We start from the raw sequence: 15,061 nt of genomic DNA, 5'->3' as shown, positions 1-15,061 counted from the left end.
GTAAAGATTTGACAAGTCTGGAAAGAGATTCGGCCATGGCAATGTTGATGATTCTTTTTTCTTCTTTTTTTTTTTTTTTTTTTTTGCAACAGAGTCTTGCTCTGTTGTCTAGGCTGGAGTACAATGGTGCGATCTCAGCTCACTGCAACCTCTGCCTCCAGGGTGCAAGCAATTCTCCTGCCTCAGCCTCCTGAGTAGCTGGGATTACAGGTGCCCACCACTGCACCAGGCTAATTTTTTATTTTTTATTTTTTTGAGACAGAGTCTCACTCTATATCGCCCAGGCTGGAGTGCAGTGGTGTGATCTGGGCTCACTGCAAACCCTGCCTCCCAGGTTCATGCCATTCTCCTTTAGCCTCATGAGTAGCTGGGACTACAGGTGCCTGCCACCGTGCCTGGCTAATTTTTTGTATTTTTAGTAGAGACGGGGTTTCACCGTGTTAGCCAGGATGGTCTCGATCTCCTGACCTCATGATCCACCTGCCTCGGCCTCCCAAAGTGCTGGTATTACAGGGATGAGCCACCACGCCCAGCCACACCAAGCTAATTTTTGTATTTTTTTTTTAGTTGAGACAGGGTTTCACCATGTTGGCCAGGCTGGTCCCTGACCTCGTGATCCGCCTGCCTGGGCTTCCCAAAGTGCTGCGATGACAGGCATGAGCCACCGCGCCTGGCCAATGCTGAGGATTCTAAACAGCAGCCGCTAATGTGAAAACCATCCAACTGGAAGCCCTGGCCTTGCCCAGAGGACACAGTCTGGGTGGTGGGCAGAGACTTCAGCTGCCTTCCAAGGCAAGCAGCTCCCTGCTGCCCGCTTGCTGGGGATTTTACTTACAGGGTGGAAGCTGGCTGGTGATTTGGGGGCAGGAATTGCTTCCCGGATGGTGTAGGATGAACCACACTCCCCAGGAAGGCACTCATCCTGGTGGCCTAACAGAAGCAGCCCTCACCCCAAAAGGCAATGCTGCTCCACTAGTTTTATGGGGTGACTCCTTCCTGTAGGTTTCTTCCAGCTTTACCAGAAAAACAGAATATCTTTCCTGACAGGGCATTGGTTTTGTTTTTGAACAGAGAGATCCTTCTTTTAAAAAGTTAGTTTTTTCTTTTTCTTTGTAATGGAATCAACCTAGGTCCTAAGCCTAGCAGGTTATTATTATTATTATTATTATTATTATTATTATTATTTTATTTTATTATTATTATTTTTTTTGAGATGGAGTCCCACTCTGTGGCCCAGGCTGGGGGCCAGCGGCACAATCTCGGCTCACTGCAATGTCCGCCTCCTGGGTTCAAGAGATTCTCTGCCTCAACCTACAGAGGAGCCGGGATTACAGGTGTGCACCAGCATGCCCGGCTAATTTTTGTACTTTTATTAGAGACAGGGTTTTGCCATGTTGGCCAGGCTGATCTTAAACTCCTGACCTCAGGTGACCTCCCAAAAACTCCTGACCTCCTGACCTCCCAAAGTGCTGAGAATACAGGTGTGAGCTGCCACACCCAGCCACAGGTTATTTTTGCTGATCTTCTCCCTCCTCCCACCCTCCACCCTCAAAGAAAATGCGGTACATCTACACCATGGAATACTATGCAACCCTGAAAAGGAACAAAATCATGTTTTTGTGTTTTTTTTTGCAGCAACACAGATGTAGCTGGAGGCCATTATCTTTTTAAATTATTTTTATTATTTTTTATTTTTTCTATTCTACTTTAAGTTCTGGGGTATATGTGCAGAATGTGCCGGGTTGTTACATAGATATACATGTGCCATAGCGGTTTGCTGCACCCATCAACCCGTCATCTACATTAGATATTTCTCATAATGCTGTCCCTCCCCCAGTCCCCCACCCCTGCAACAGGCCCCAGTGTGTGATGTTCCCCTCTTTGGGTCAGTGTGTTCTCATTGTTCACTGCCCACTTATGAGTGAGGACATGCAGTGTTTGGTTTTCTGTTCATGTGTGAATTTGCTGAACATGAGGGTTTCCAGCTTCATCCATGTCCCTGCAAAGGACATGAACTCATCCTTTTTCATGGCTGCGTAGTATTCCACAGTGTCTATGTGCTATATTTTCTTTATCCAGTCTATCACTGATAAGCATTTGGGTTGGTTCCACATCTTTGCTATTGTGAACAGTGTGGAGGCCATAATCTTAAGTAAATTAACAGAATGCTGCTGCGCGTTCTCACTTATAAGTGGGAGCTAAATGTTGTGTATACATAGACGCAGAGAAGGGAACAGATACTGGGGTCTAGTTGGGGGAGAGAGGAAGTTAGAAGGACAAGAGTTGAAAAAACCAACTGTGGGGTATTATGCTCACTACCTGGGTGATGGGATCACTCATACCCCAGACCTCAGCATCACACATCGTACCCATGTAAGAAACCTGTACATGTACCTCCTGAATCTAAACGGCTCCACCATTTGCACCAGCAATTCCAAGACTGGGCATCTACCCAAAGGAAAATAAGTCATTCTACCAAAAAGACACATGCATGGTAAACTTCCTTTTTTTTTTTGAGACGGAGTCTCGCTCTATTGCCCATGCTGGAGTGCAGTAGCAATCTTGGCTCACTGCAACCTCTGCCTCCTGGGTTCAAGCGATTCTCCTGCCTCAGCCTCCTGAGAAGCTGGGATTACAGGCATGCGCCACCATGCCTGGCTAATTTTTGTATTTTTAGTAGAGATAGGGTTTCACCATGTTGACCAGGCTGGTCTTGAACTCCTGACCTCAGGTGATCTGCCCACCTTGGCCCTCCAGAGTGCTGGGATTACAGTGCCCGGCCCTGTAAGGTTCATCACAGCACAACTTACAATAGGAAAGTCATGGAATCAACCTAGTTGCCCATCAGTGGGGTACCGGATAAAGCAAAAGTGGTTCTTCTACAGCATCGAATACTACACAGCCATGAACAAGAATAAAATCATGTCCTTTGCAGCCACTTGGATGTAGCTGGAGGGCATTATGCTTAATGAATTAACACAAGAACAGAAAATCAAATACCACATGTTCTTGACTGGATAAAGCAATTGTGGCCCTTCTACGCCATGGAATACTGCACAGCCATGAACAAGAATAAAATCCTGTCTTTGCAGCCACATGGACGCAGCTGAAGGGCATTGTGCTTAGTGAATTAATGCCAGGAAAAGAAAATCAAATACCACATGTTCTCCACTAGATAAAGCAATGTGGTCTTTCTGCATCATGGAATACTACACAGCCATGAACAAGAATAATATAATGTCCTTTGCAGCCACATGGACGCAGCTGAAGGACATTATGCTTAGTGAATTAATGCCAGGAAAAGAAAATGAAATACTACATGTTCTCAACTGGATAAAGCAAATGTGGCCCTTCTACACCACAGAATACTACACAGTGATGAAAAAAATAAAATCATGTCTTTGCAGCCACATGGATGCAGCCGGAGGGCATTATGCTTAGTGAATCAATACGAGGAACAGAAAATCAAATACCACATGTTCTCCACTAGATAAACAAATGTGGTCCTTCCGCATATGGAATACTACACAGCCATGAACAAGAATAAAATCGTGCCCTTTGCAGCAACATGGATGAAGCTGAAGGGCATTATGCTTAATGAATTAATGCCAGAAACAGAAAATCAAATACCACATGTTCTCAATTAGATAAAGCAAATGTGGTCCTTCTGCATCATGGAATACTACACAGCCATGAACAAGAATAAAATCATGCCCTTTGCAGTCACATGGATGAAGCTGAAGGGCACTATGCTTAGTGAATTAACGCCAGGAACAGATAATCAAATACCACATGTTCTCGCTTATAGGTGGGAGCTAAACATTGCCTGCACCTGGACACAATGAAGGGGCACCACAGACCCTCAGGACTAATAGAGCAGGAAGCAGGGGCGGGGGTACAAGGGTTGAAAAACTACCCTGAGATTCTTTGAATTTCAAGCAGAAGGCAGCAACTGGAGAGATCTTTGGGTCACGGATTTTTCTGTTGCATTTTCTTGGTTGTTTTTTTTCTCTCTCTTTTTTTTTTTTTTTTTTTTTTGAGATGGAGTCTCGCTCTGTGACCCAGGCTGGAGTGCAGTGGTGCGATCTCGGCTCCCTGCAACTTCTGCCTCCTGGATTCAAGCAATTCTTCTGCCTCAGCCTCCCAAGTAGCTGGGACTACAGGCACCTGCCACCACACCTGGCTAATTTTTGTATTTTTAGCAGAGACGGGGTTTCACCATGTTGGCCAGGCTGGTCTCGAACTCCTGACCTCAGGTGATCTGCCTGCCTCAGCCTCCCAAAGTGCTGGGATTACAGGCATGAGCCACTGCACCTGGCCTCTCTTTTTATATATTTCTAGAACTCCTCTAGAATTTGGGGTTTGTTTTTCTTAATTACAAGGAATCAAATTGAATAATTAGTGCATATATACATATACATTTTATTTTTAATACACGCACCCTGAACATACCTATTCATAGAGAAGTTGTGAAACACTCTTTTTGTAGGATCTGCAAGTGGATATTTGGACCACTTTGAGGCCTTCATTGGATATGGGATTATCTTCACATAAAACTAAACAGAAGCATTCTCAGAAAATTCTTTGTGATGTGTGCTTTCAACTCACAGAGTTGAACATAACTTTTCATTGAGCAGTTTTGAAACACTCCTTTTGTAGAATATGCAAGTGGACTTTTGAAGCGCTTTGAGGCCTTCATGGAAAGGGAATTATCTTCACATAAAATCTGGTCAGAAGAATTCTCAGAAACTGCTTTGTGATGTGCGCATTCAACTCACAGAGTTGTAACTTTCTTTTAATGGAGCAGTTTTGAAACACTCTTTTTTTAGAAACTGCAAGTGGATATTTGGTGCTCTTTGACTTCTATGATGGAAAAGGAAATATCTTCACATAAAAACAACACAGAAGTATTCTGAGAAACTTCTTTGGGATGTGTGCATTCAACTCAAAGAATTGAGCCTATCTTTTTATTGAGCAGTTTTGAATCTCCCTTTTTGCAGAATCTGCAAGTGGGTGTTTGGAGAGCTCTGAATCTTACTGTGGAAAAGGAAATATCTTCACATAAATACTACACAGAAGCATTCTGTAAACTTCTTTGTGAGCTGTGCGTTCAACTCATAGAGTTGAACTTATCTTCTCATTGAGCAGTTTTGAATCTCTCATTTTGTAGAATCTGCAAGTGGATATTTGGAGCCCTTTGTGTAATATGGTGGAAAAGGAAATATCTTCAAATAAAAACTACATAGAAACAATCAGAGAAACTACTTTGTGATGTGTGCATTCAGCTCACAGTGTTGAACCTGTCTTTTGATTGAGTAGTTTTGAATCTCTCTTTTTGCAGAATCTGCAGGTGGATATTTGGAGCCCTTTGAGGCTTATAGTGGAAAAGCAAATATCTTCACAGAAAAACCACACAGAAGGATTCTGAGAAACTTCTTTTTGATGCGTGCATTCAACTCCCAGAGTTGAACCCATCTTTAGATTGAGCAGTTTTTAATCTGTCTCTTCCACAATCTGCAAGTGGATATTTTTAGCCCTTTGTGGCCTATGGTGGAAAAGGAAATATCTTCAAATAAAAACTACACAGAAACTTTCAGAGAAACTTCATTGTGATAGGTGCATTCATCTCACAGGGTTGAAGCTAACTTATGCTTAAGCAGTTTTGAAACAGTCTTTTTGTACAGTCTGCAAGTGGATATTTAGAGCGCTATGAGGCCCACAGTGGAAAAACAAATATCTTCAGACAAAAACTACACAGAAGAATTCTGAGAAACTTCTTGGGATGCGTGCATTCATCTCACAGAGTTGAAACTTTCTTTTGATTGAGCAGTTTTGGAACACTCTTTTTGTAGAAGCTGCAAGTGAATATTTGCAGTCCTTTGTTGCCTATGGTGGAAAAGGAAATCTCTTCACATGAAAACTGCACAGAAGCATTCTGAGAAACTTCTTTGTGATGTGTGCATTCATCTCACAGAATTGAAACTTTCTTTTGATTGAGCAGTTTTGACACACTCTTTTCGTAGAATCTGCAAGTGGATAATTGAAGCCCTTTGAGGTCTGCTGTGGAATAGGAAATATCTTCACATAAAAACTACTCAGAAGCATTTTGAGAAACTTCTTTGTGATGTTTGCATTCAACCCACAGAGTTGAATCTATCTTTTGATGGCGCAGTTTAGAATCTCTCTTTTTGTAGAATCTGCAAGTGGATATTTAGAGCACTTAGTGCCCTGTGATGGAAAAGGAAATAACTTCAAATAAAAACTACACAGAAGCATTCTCAGAAACTTCTTTGAAATGTGTGCATTCAATTCACAGAGTTGAACTTATCTTCTCATTGAGCAGTTTTGAATCTCTTTTTGAAGGATCAACAAGTGTATATTTTGAGCCCTTTGTGACCTACTGTGGAAAAGGAAATATCTTCAAATGAAAACTACTCAGAAGCATTCTAAGAAACTTTTCGTGATGTGTGCATTCAACTCAATGAGTTGTACCTACCTTTCTATTGAGCCGTTTGGATTTCTCTGTTCATAGAATCTGCAAGTGGATATTTGGAGTGCTGTGACTCCTACTGTGGAAAATAAAATACTTTCCAATAAAACCACACAGAAGCATTCTGAGAAACTTCTTTATGATATGTGCATTCAACTCACAGAGTTGAACCAATCTTTTGATTGAGAAGTATTGAATCTCTCTTTTTGGAGAATCTGCAAGTGGATGTTTGGAGAGCTTTGAGGCTTTGTGGAAAAGGAAATATATTCACATAAAAACTACACAGAAACATTCTGAGAAACTTCTTTGCAAGGTGTACATTCAAATCACACAGTTGAACTTATCTTCCCATTGAGCAGTTTTGAATCTCTCTTTTTGGAGAATCTGCAAGTGGATATTTGGAGCCCTTTGTGCCGTATCGTGGAAAAGGAAATATCTTCAAATAAAAAGTACAGAAAATCATTCAGAGAAAGTTCCTTGGATGTATGCATTGAACTCATAGAGCTGAACCTGTCTTTTGATTTAGCCATTTTGAATCACTCTTTTTGCAGAATCTGCAGGTGGATATTTGGAGACATTTGAGGCCTATTGTGGAAAAGCAAATATCTTCTCATAAAAACTACACAGAAGCATTCAGAAAAACTTCTTTGGGATGTGTGCAATCAACTCACAGAGTCGAACCTTTCTTTTGATTGAGCAGTTTTGAATCTCTCTTTTGCAGAATCTGCAAGAGGATATTTGGAGCCCTTTGCGGCCTATGGTGGAAATGGATAAATCTTCAAATAAAAACTGCACAGAAACATTCTGAGAATCTTTTTGAGGAGTGCACTCATCTCACAGGGTTGAACTGATCTTATCATTGAGAAGTTTTGAAACACTCTTTTTGTAGAATCTGCAAGTGAATATTTGGAGCCCTTTGAGGCCTACCGTGGAAAACCAAATATCTTCAGATGAAAACTACACAGAAGCATACTGAAAAACCTCTTTGTGATGTGTGCATTCATCTCACTGAGTTGAAACTTTGTTTTGATTGAGCAGTTTTGAAACAATCTTTTCCTAGAATCTGCAAGTGGATAATTTGAGCCCTGTGAGGCCTATTGTGGAAAAGGAAATATCTTCAGATAAAAACTACTCAGAAGCATTCTAAGAAACTTCTTTGTGATGTGTGCATTTAACTCACAGAGTTGAATCTATCTTTTGATTGAGCATTTTAGAATCTCTCTCTTTGTAGAATCTGCACGTGGATATTTGGAGCCCTTTGGACCCTATGGTGGAAAAGGAAATATCTTCAAATAAACGTTACACAGAAGCATGCAGAGAAACTTTGTGATGTATGCATTCAACTCACAGAATTGAACCTATCTTTTGATTGAGCAGTTTTGAAACTCTCTTTTTGCACAATCTGCAGGTGGATGTTTGGAGGGATTTGAGGACTATTGTGGAAAAGGAAATATCTTCACATAAAAACTACACAGAAGCATTCTGAGAAACTTCTTTGTGAGGTGTGCATTCAACTCACAGAGTTGAACTTATCTTCCAATTGAGCAGTTTTGCGTCTCTCTTTTTGTAGAATCTGCATGTGGATATTTGGAGCTCATTGTGACCTATGGTGGAAAAGGAAATATGTTCAAAGGAAAAGGAAATATGTTCAAATGAAAACTACACAGAAGAATTCAGAGAAACTTCTTTGTTATGTAGGCATTCAACTAACAGGGCTGAACCCATCTTTTCATTGAGCAGTTTTGAATCTCTCTTTTTGTAGAATCGGCAAGTGGATTTTTGGAGACCTTGGCACCCCATAGTGGAAAAGGAAATATCTTCAAATAAAAACTACACAGTACTATTTAGAGAAACTTCTTTGTGATGTATGCAATCAACACTCAGAGTTGAACCTATCTTTTGGTAGAGCAGTTTTGAATCTCTCCTTTTGCAGAATATGCAGGTGGATATTTGGAGTCTTTTGAGGCCTACAGTGGAAAAGCAAATCTCTTCACATAAAAACTACACAGAAGCATTCTAAGAAACTACTTTGGGACGTGTGCATTCAACTCACAGAGTTGAATCTATCTTTTGATTGAGCAGTTTTGAATCTCTCTATTTGCAGAATCTGGAAGAGGATATTTGGAGTCCATTGGGTCCCATGGTGGAAAAGAAAATATCTTCAATTAAAAACTACACAGAAACATTCAGAGAACCTTCTTTGTGATGTGTGCATTCATCTGATAAGGTTCAACCTATCTTATGATTGAGGAGTTTTGAAACACTCCTTTTACAGAATCTGTGAGTGGATATTTGGTGCGCTTTCAGGCCTACCTTGGAAAAGCAAATATCTTCAGATAAAAACTACACAGAAGCATTCTGAGAAACTACTTTGTGATGTGTACATTCATCTCACAAAGTTGAACTTTTCTTTTGATTGAGGAGTTTTGAAACACTATTTTTGTAGAAACTGCAAGGGGATATTTGGAGCCCTTTGAGGTCTATTGTGGAAAAGGAAATATCTTCACATAAAAACTACACAGAAGTAGTCAGAGAAACTTATTTGTGATGTGTGCATTCATCTCACAGAGTTGAACATTCCTTTTGATTCAGCTGTTTTGAAACACTCTTTTTGTAGAATCTACAAGTGGATAATTGGAGCCCTTTGCACCCTATGGTGGAAAAGGAAATATCTCCAAAGAAACCCAGAAACTTTTTCGTGATGTGTGCATTCAACACACAGAGTTGAACCTATCTTTTGATTGAACAGTTTTGAATCTCACTTTTTGTAGAATCTGCGAGTGCGTATTTGGATTCCTTTGCACCCTATGGTGGGAAAGGAAATATCTTCAAATAAAAAGTACACAGAAGCATTTTCAGAAACTTTTTCTTGATGTGTGAATTCAACTCACAGAGTTGAACCTATCTTTGGATTGACCAGTTTTGAATCTCTCTTATTGTAGAAACTGCAAGTGGATATTTGGACCTCTGTGAGGCCTACGGTGGAAAATCAAATATGTTCACATAGAAACTTCACAGAAGCATTCTGAGAAACTTCTTTGTGATGTCTGCATTCAACTCACAGGATTGAGCCATCTTTTGATTGAGCAGTTTTGAATCTCTCTTTTTGAAGAATCTGAAGAATCTGCAAGTGGATGTTTGCAGAGCTTTGAAGCCTATTATGGAAAAGGAAATATCTTCACATAAAAACTACACAGAAGCATTCTGAGAAACTTCTTTGTGATGTGTGCACTCTTCTCACAGAGTTAAGAATTTATTTTGATTGAGCAGTTTTGAAACACTCTTTTTGTAGAATCTGCAAGTGGATAATTTGAGCCCTTTGAGCTTTACTGTGGAAAAGCAAATATTTCAAATTAAAACTAACCAGAAACATTCTGAGAATCTTCTTTAGGATGTCTGCATTCAAATCACAGAGTTGAATCTATGCTTTGATTGAGCAGTTTTCAATCTCTCTTTTTGCAGTATCTGTTAGTGGATATTTGGAGCCCTTTGCAGCCTATGGTGGAAAAGGAAATATCTTCAAATAAAAACTACACAGAAATAGTCTCAGAAACTTCTTTGTGATGTGTGCATTCATCTCACAGGGTTGAACCTATCTTATGATTGAGCAGTTTTGAAACACTCTTTTTGTAATATCTGCAAGTTGATATTCAGAACGCTTTGAGGCTTACTGTGGAAAAGCAAATGTCTTCAGATAAAAACTATACAGAAGCATTCTGGAAAACTCTTTGTGATGCGTGCATTCATTTCACAGAATTGAAACTTTCTTTTGATTGAGCAGTTTTGAAACACTGTTTTAGTAAAATCTGCAAGTGGATATTTGGAGCCTATTGAGGACTATTGTGGAAAAGGAAATATTTTCACATAAAAACTACACAGAAGAATTCTGAGAAACTTCTCATTGATGTGTGCATTCATCTCAGAGAGTTGAAACTTTCTTTTTATTGAGCCGTTTTTAAACACTCTTTTTCTAGTGTTTGCAAGTGGATAATTGGAGCCCTTTGAGTCCTATTGTGGAAAAGGAAATATCTTACCATAAAAACTACTCAGAAGCGTTCTGAGAAACTTATTTGTGATGTATGCATTCAACTGACAGAGTTCAACATATCTTTTGATTGAGCAGTTTTGAATCACTCTTTTTTTAGAATCTGCAAGTGGATATTTTGAGCCCTTTGAGGCCTATTGTGGAAAAGGAAATATCTTCACATAAAAACTACACAGAAGCAGTCAGAGAAACTTATTTGTGATGTGTGCATTCATCTCACAAGATTGAACCTATTTCATGATTGAGCAGTTTTGAAACACTCTTTTTGTGGAATCTGCAAGTGGATATTTGGATCGCTTTCAGGCCTACCATGGAAAGGCAAATATCTTCAGCTAAAAACTACACAGAAGCATTCTGAGAAACTTCTCTGTGATGTGTGCATTCAATTCACATATTTGAACCTCTCTTTTGAATGATCTGTTTTGAATCTCTCTTTTTGCAAATTCTACAAGTGGATGTTTGGAAAGTTTTGAGGCCTATTGTGGAAATGGAAATATCTTCACATAAAAACTACACAGAAGCATTCTGAGAAACTTCTTTGGGATGTGAGCACTCAACTTACAGAGTTGAACTTATCTTTTGATTGAGCACTTTTGAATCTCTCTTTTTGCAGGATCTGCATGTGGATATTTGGAGCCCTTTGTGGCCTATTGTGGAACAGGAAATTTCTTCAAATAAAAACTACTCAGAAGCATTCTGAGAAACTTCTTTGTGATGTGTATTCATCTCACAAGGTTGAACCTATCTTATGATTGAGCAGTTTTGAAACATTCTTTTTGTGGAGTCTGCAAGTGGATATTTGGAGTGCTGTGAGAGCTTCTAGGGAAAATCAAATATGTTCACATACAAATTACACAGAAGCATTCTGATAAACTCCCTTGTGATGTGTGCATTCAACTCACAGAGTCGAACCTATCTTTTGATTGAGCAGTTTTGAATCTCTCTTTTTGCAGAATCTGCAAGTGGATGTATGGAGAGCTTTGAGGCCAATTGTTGAAAAGGAAATATCTTCACATACAAACTAAAAAGAAGCATTCTAAGAAACTTCTTTGTGAGGTGTGCATTCAACTCACAGAGTTGAACTTATCTTCACATTGAGCAGTTTCAAATCGCTCTATTTGTAGAATCTGCAAGTGGATATTTTGAGCGTTGTGAGGCCTGCTTTGGAAAATCAAACATGTTCACAGAAAAGCTACACAGAAGCATTCTGAGAAACTTTTTCTGATGTGTTCATTCATCTCAAAGTGTTGAATCTATCATTTGATTGAGCAGTTTTGAATCTCTCCTTTTGCAGAATCTGCAAGTGGATGTTTGGGGATCTTTGAGGCCTATTGTGTAAAAGGAAATACCTTCACAAAAAAACTACATGGAAGCATTCTGAGAAACTCCTTTGTGAGGTGTCCATTCAACTCACAGAGTTAAACTTATCTTCTCATTGAGCAGTTTTGAGTCTCTCTTTTTGTGGAATATGCAAGTGGATATTTGGAGCCCTTTGTGCCCTGTGGTGGAAAAGGAAATATCTTCAAATAAAAGCTACATAGAAGCATACAGAGAAACTTCCTTGTGATGTGTGCTTTCGTTTCACAGAGTTGAACCTTTCTTTTGATTTAGCAGTTTTGAAACACTCTTTTTGTAGAATCTGCAAGTGGATAGTTGGAGACCTTTGAAGCCTATTGCAGAAAAGGAAATATCTTCATATAAAAACTACTCAGAAGCATTCTGAGAAACTTCTTTGTGATGTGTAGATTCAACTCACAGAGTTGGACCTATGTTTTGATTGAGCAGTTTTGAATCTCTCTTTTTGTAGAATCTGCAAGTGGATATTTGGAGCGCTGTGAGGCCTACTGTAGAAAATCAAATATGCTCACATAAAAACTACACAGAAGCATTCTGAGAAACCTGTTTGTGATGTGTGCATTCAACTCACAGAGCTGAAATTTTCTTTTGATTGAGCAGTTTTGAATCTCTCTTTTTGCAGAATCTGCAAGTGGATGTTTGGAGAGCTATGACGCCTATTGTGGAAAAAGCTATATCTTCACATAAAAACCATACAGAAGCATTCTGAGAAAGCTCTTTGTGATGTGTGCATTTGGCTCACAGAGTTGAACTTATCTTCTCATTGAGCAGTTTCGAATCTCTCTTTTTGTAGAATCTACAAGTGGATATTTGGAGCCCTTTGTGCCCTATGGTGGAAAAGGTAATATCTTCAAATAAAATCGACACAGAAGTATTCAGAGAAACTTCTTTGTGATGTATGCATTCATCTCACAGAAGTGAACTTATCTTTTGATTGATGAGTTTTGAATCTCCCTTTTTGCAGAATTTGCAGTTGGATATTTGGAGCACTTTGAGGCCAATGGTGGAAAAGCAAACATCTTCACATGAATACTACACAGAAGCATTCTGAGACACTATTTTGAGATGTGTGCATTCAACTCCCAGATTTGAAACTTTCTTTCATGGAGCAGTTTTGAATCTCTCTTTTTGCAGAATCTGCAAGTGGATATTTGGAGCCCTTTGCAGCCAATGGTGGAAAAGGAAATATCTTCAAATAAAAACTACACAGAAACATTCTGAGAAACTACTTCCTGATATGTGCATTCATCTCACAGGGTTGAACACATCTTATGATTGATCAGTTTTCAAACACTTTTTTTGTAGTATCTGCAAGGGGATATTCAGAGCGCTTTGAGGCCTACCATGGAAAAGCCAGTATCTTCAGATAAAAACTACACAGAAGCATTCTGAGAAACTCCTTTGTGATGTGTGCATTCATCTCATGGTTGAACTTTTCTTTTGATTGAGCAGTTTTGATACACTCTTTTTGTAGAATCTGCAAGTGGATAATTAGAGCCCTTTTTGACCTATTGTGGAAAAGGAAATATCCTCACATAAAAAGTAGACAGAAGCATTCTGAGAAACTTCTTTCTGATGTGTGCATTCAACTCACAGAGTTGAAACTTTCTTTTGATTGAGTAGTTTAGAAACTCTTTTTGCAGAATCTGCAGGTGGATATTTGGAGCCCTTTGAGGCCTACTGTGGAAAACCAAATATCTTCACATAAAAACTACACAGAAGAATTCTGAGAAATTTCTGTGGCATGTGTGCATTCACCTCATAGGGTTCAACTTATCTTTTGATTGAGCAGTTTTGAATCTCTCTTTTTGCAGAATCTGCAAGTGGATATTTGGAGCCCATTGCGGCCTGTGGTTGAAAAGGAAATATCTTCAAATAAAAACTACACAGAAACATTCTGAGAAACTTCTTTGGGATGTGTGCCATCATCTCACAGGGTTGAACCTATCTTCTGATTGAGCAGTTTTGAAACAATCTTTTTGTATAATCTGTAAGTGGATATTTGGAGCACTTTGAGGCCTACTGTGGAAAAGCAAATATCTTCAGATAAAAACTACACAGAATCATTCTGAGAAACTTCTTTGTGATGTGTGCATTCATCTCACAGAGCTGAACTTTTCTTTCGATTGAGCAGTTTTGAAACTCTCTTTTTGTAGAAACTGCAAGTGGATATTTGCAGCTTTTTGAGGCCTGTTGTGGAAAAGGGAATATCTTCCCATAAAAACCAGATAGAAGCATTCTGAGAAACTACTTTATGATGTATACTTTCATCTCACAGAGTTGAAAGTTTATTTTGATTGAGCAGTATTGAAACATCCTTTTTGTAGAATCTGCAAGTAGATAATTGCAGCCCTTTGAGGCCCTTTGTGGAAAAGGCAATATCTTCACATAAAAATTACTTAGAAGACTTCTGAGAAAGTTTTTGTGATGTGTGCATTCAACTCACAGAGTTGAAAATATCATTTGATTGAGCAGGTTAGAATCTCTCTTTTTGTAGAATCTGCAAGTGGATATTTGGAGCCCTTTGCACTCTGTGGTGGAAAAGGAAATATCTTTAAATAAAACCTACACAGAAGCATTCTCAGAAACTTCTTCCTGATGTGTGCGTTCAACTCACAGAGTTGAACCTAATTTTTGATTAATTTGTTTTGAATCTCTCTTTTTGTAGAATCTACAAGTGGATATTTGGAGTGCTGTGAGGCCCTCTGAGGAAAATCAAATATGTTCACAGAAAAAGTATACAGAAGCATTCTGAAAAACTCCTTTGTGATGTTTGCATTAAACTCACTGAATTGAACCTACCATTTCATTGAACAGTTTTCAATCTCTTTTTGCAGAATCAGCAAGTGGATGTTTGGAGAGCTTCGAGGTCTATTGTGGAAAAGGAAATATCTTCACTTAAATACTAAACAGAAGTATTCTGAGAAACTTCTTTGTGAGGTGTGAATTCAAAACACAGTGTTGAAATTATCTTCTCATTGAGCTGATTTGAATCTCCCTTTTTGTAGAATCTGCAAGTGGATAGAAAAAATATAACTTCCAATAAAAGCAACATAGAAGCATTCAGAGAAACTTCTTTGTGATGTATGCATTCAACTCAAAGGGTTGAAACTATCTTGTGATTGAGCAGTTTTGAATCTCTCTTTTTGTAGAATCTGCAGGTGGATATT

The sequence above is a fragment of the Pongo pygmaeus genome, chromosome 22, assembly GCF_028885625.2.
Source record: "Pongo pygmaeus isolate AG05252 chromosome 22, NHGRI_mPonPyg2-v2.0_pri, whole genome shotgun sequence".
Classification (NCBI taxonomy): domain Eukaryota; kingdom Metazoa; phylum Chordata; class Mammalia; order Primates; family Hominidae; genus Pongo; species Pongo pygmaeus.
This window is presented reverse-complemented; position numbering follows the sequence as displayed.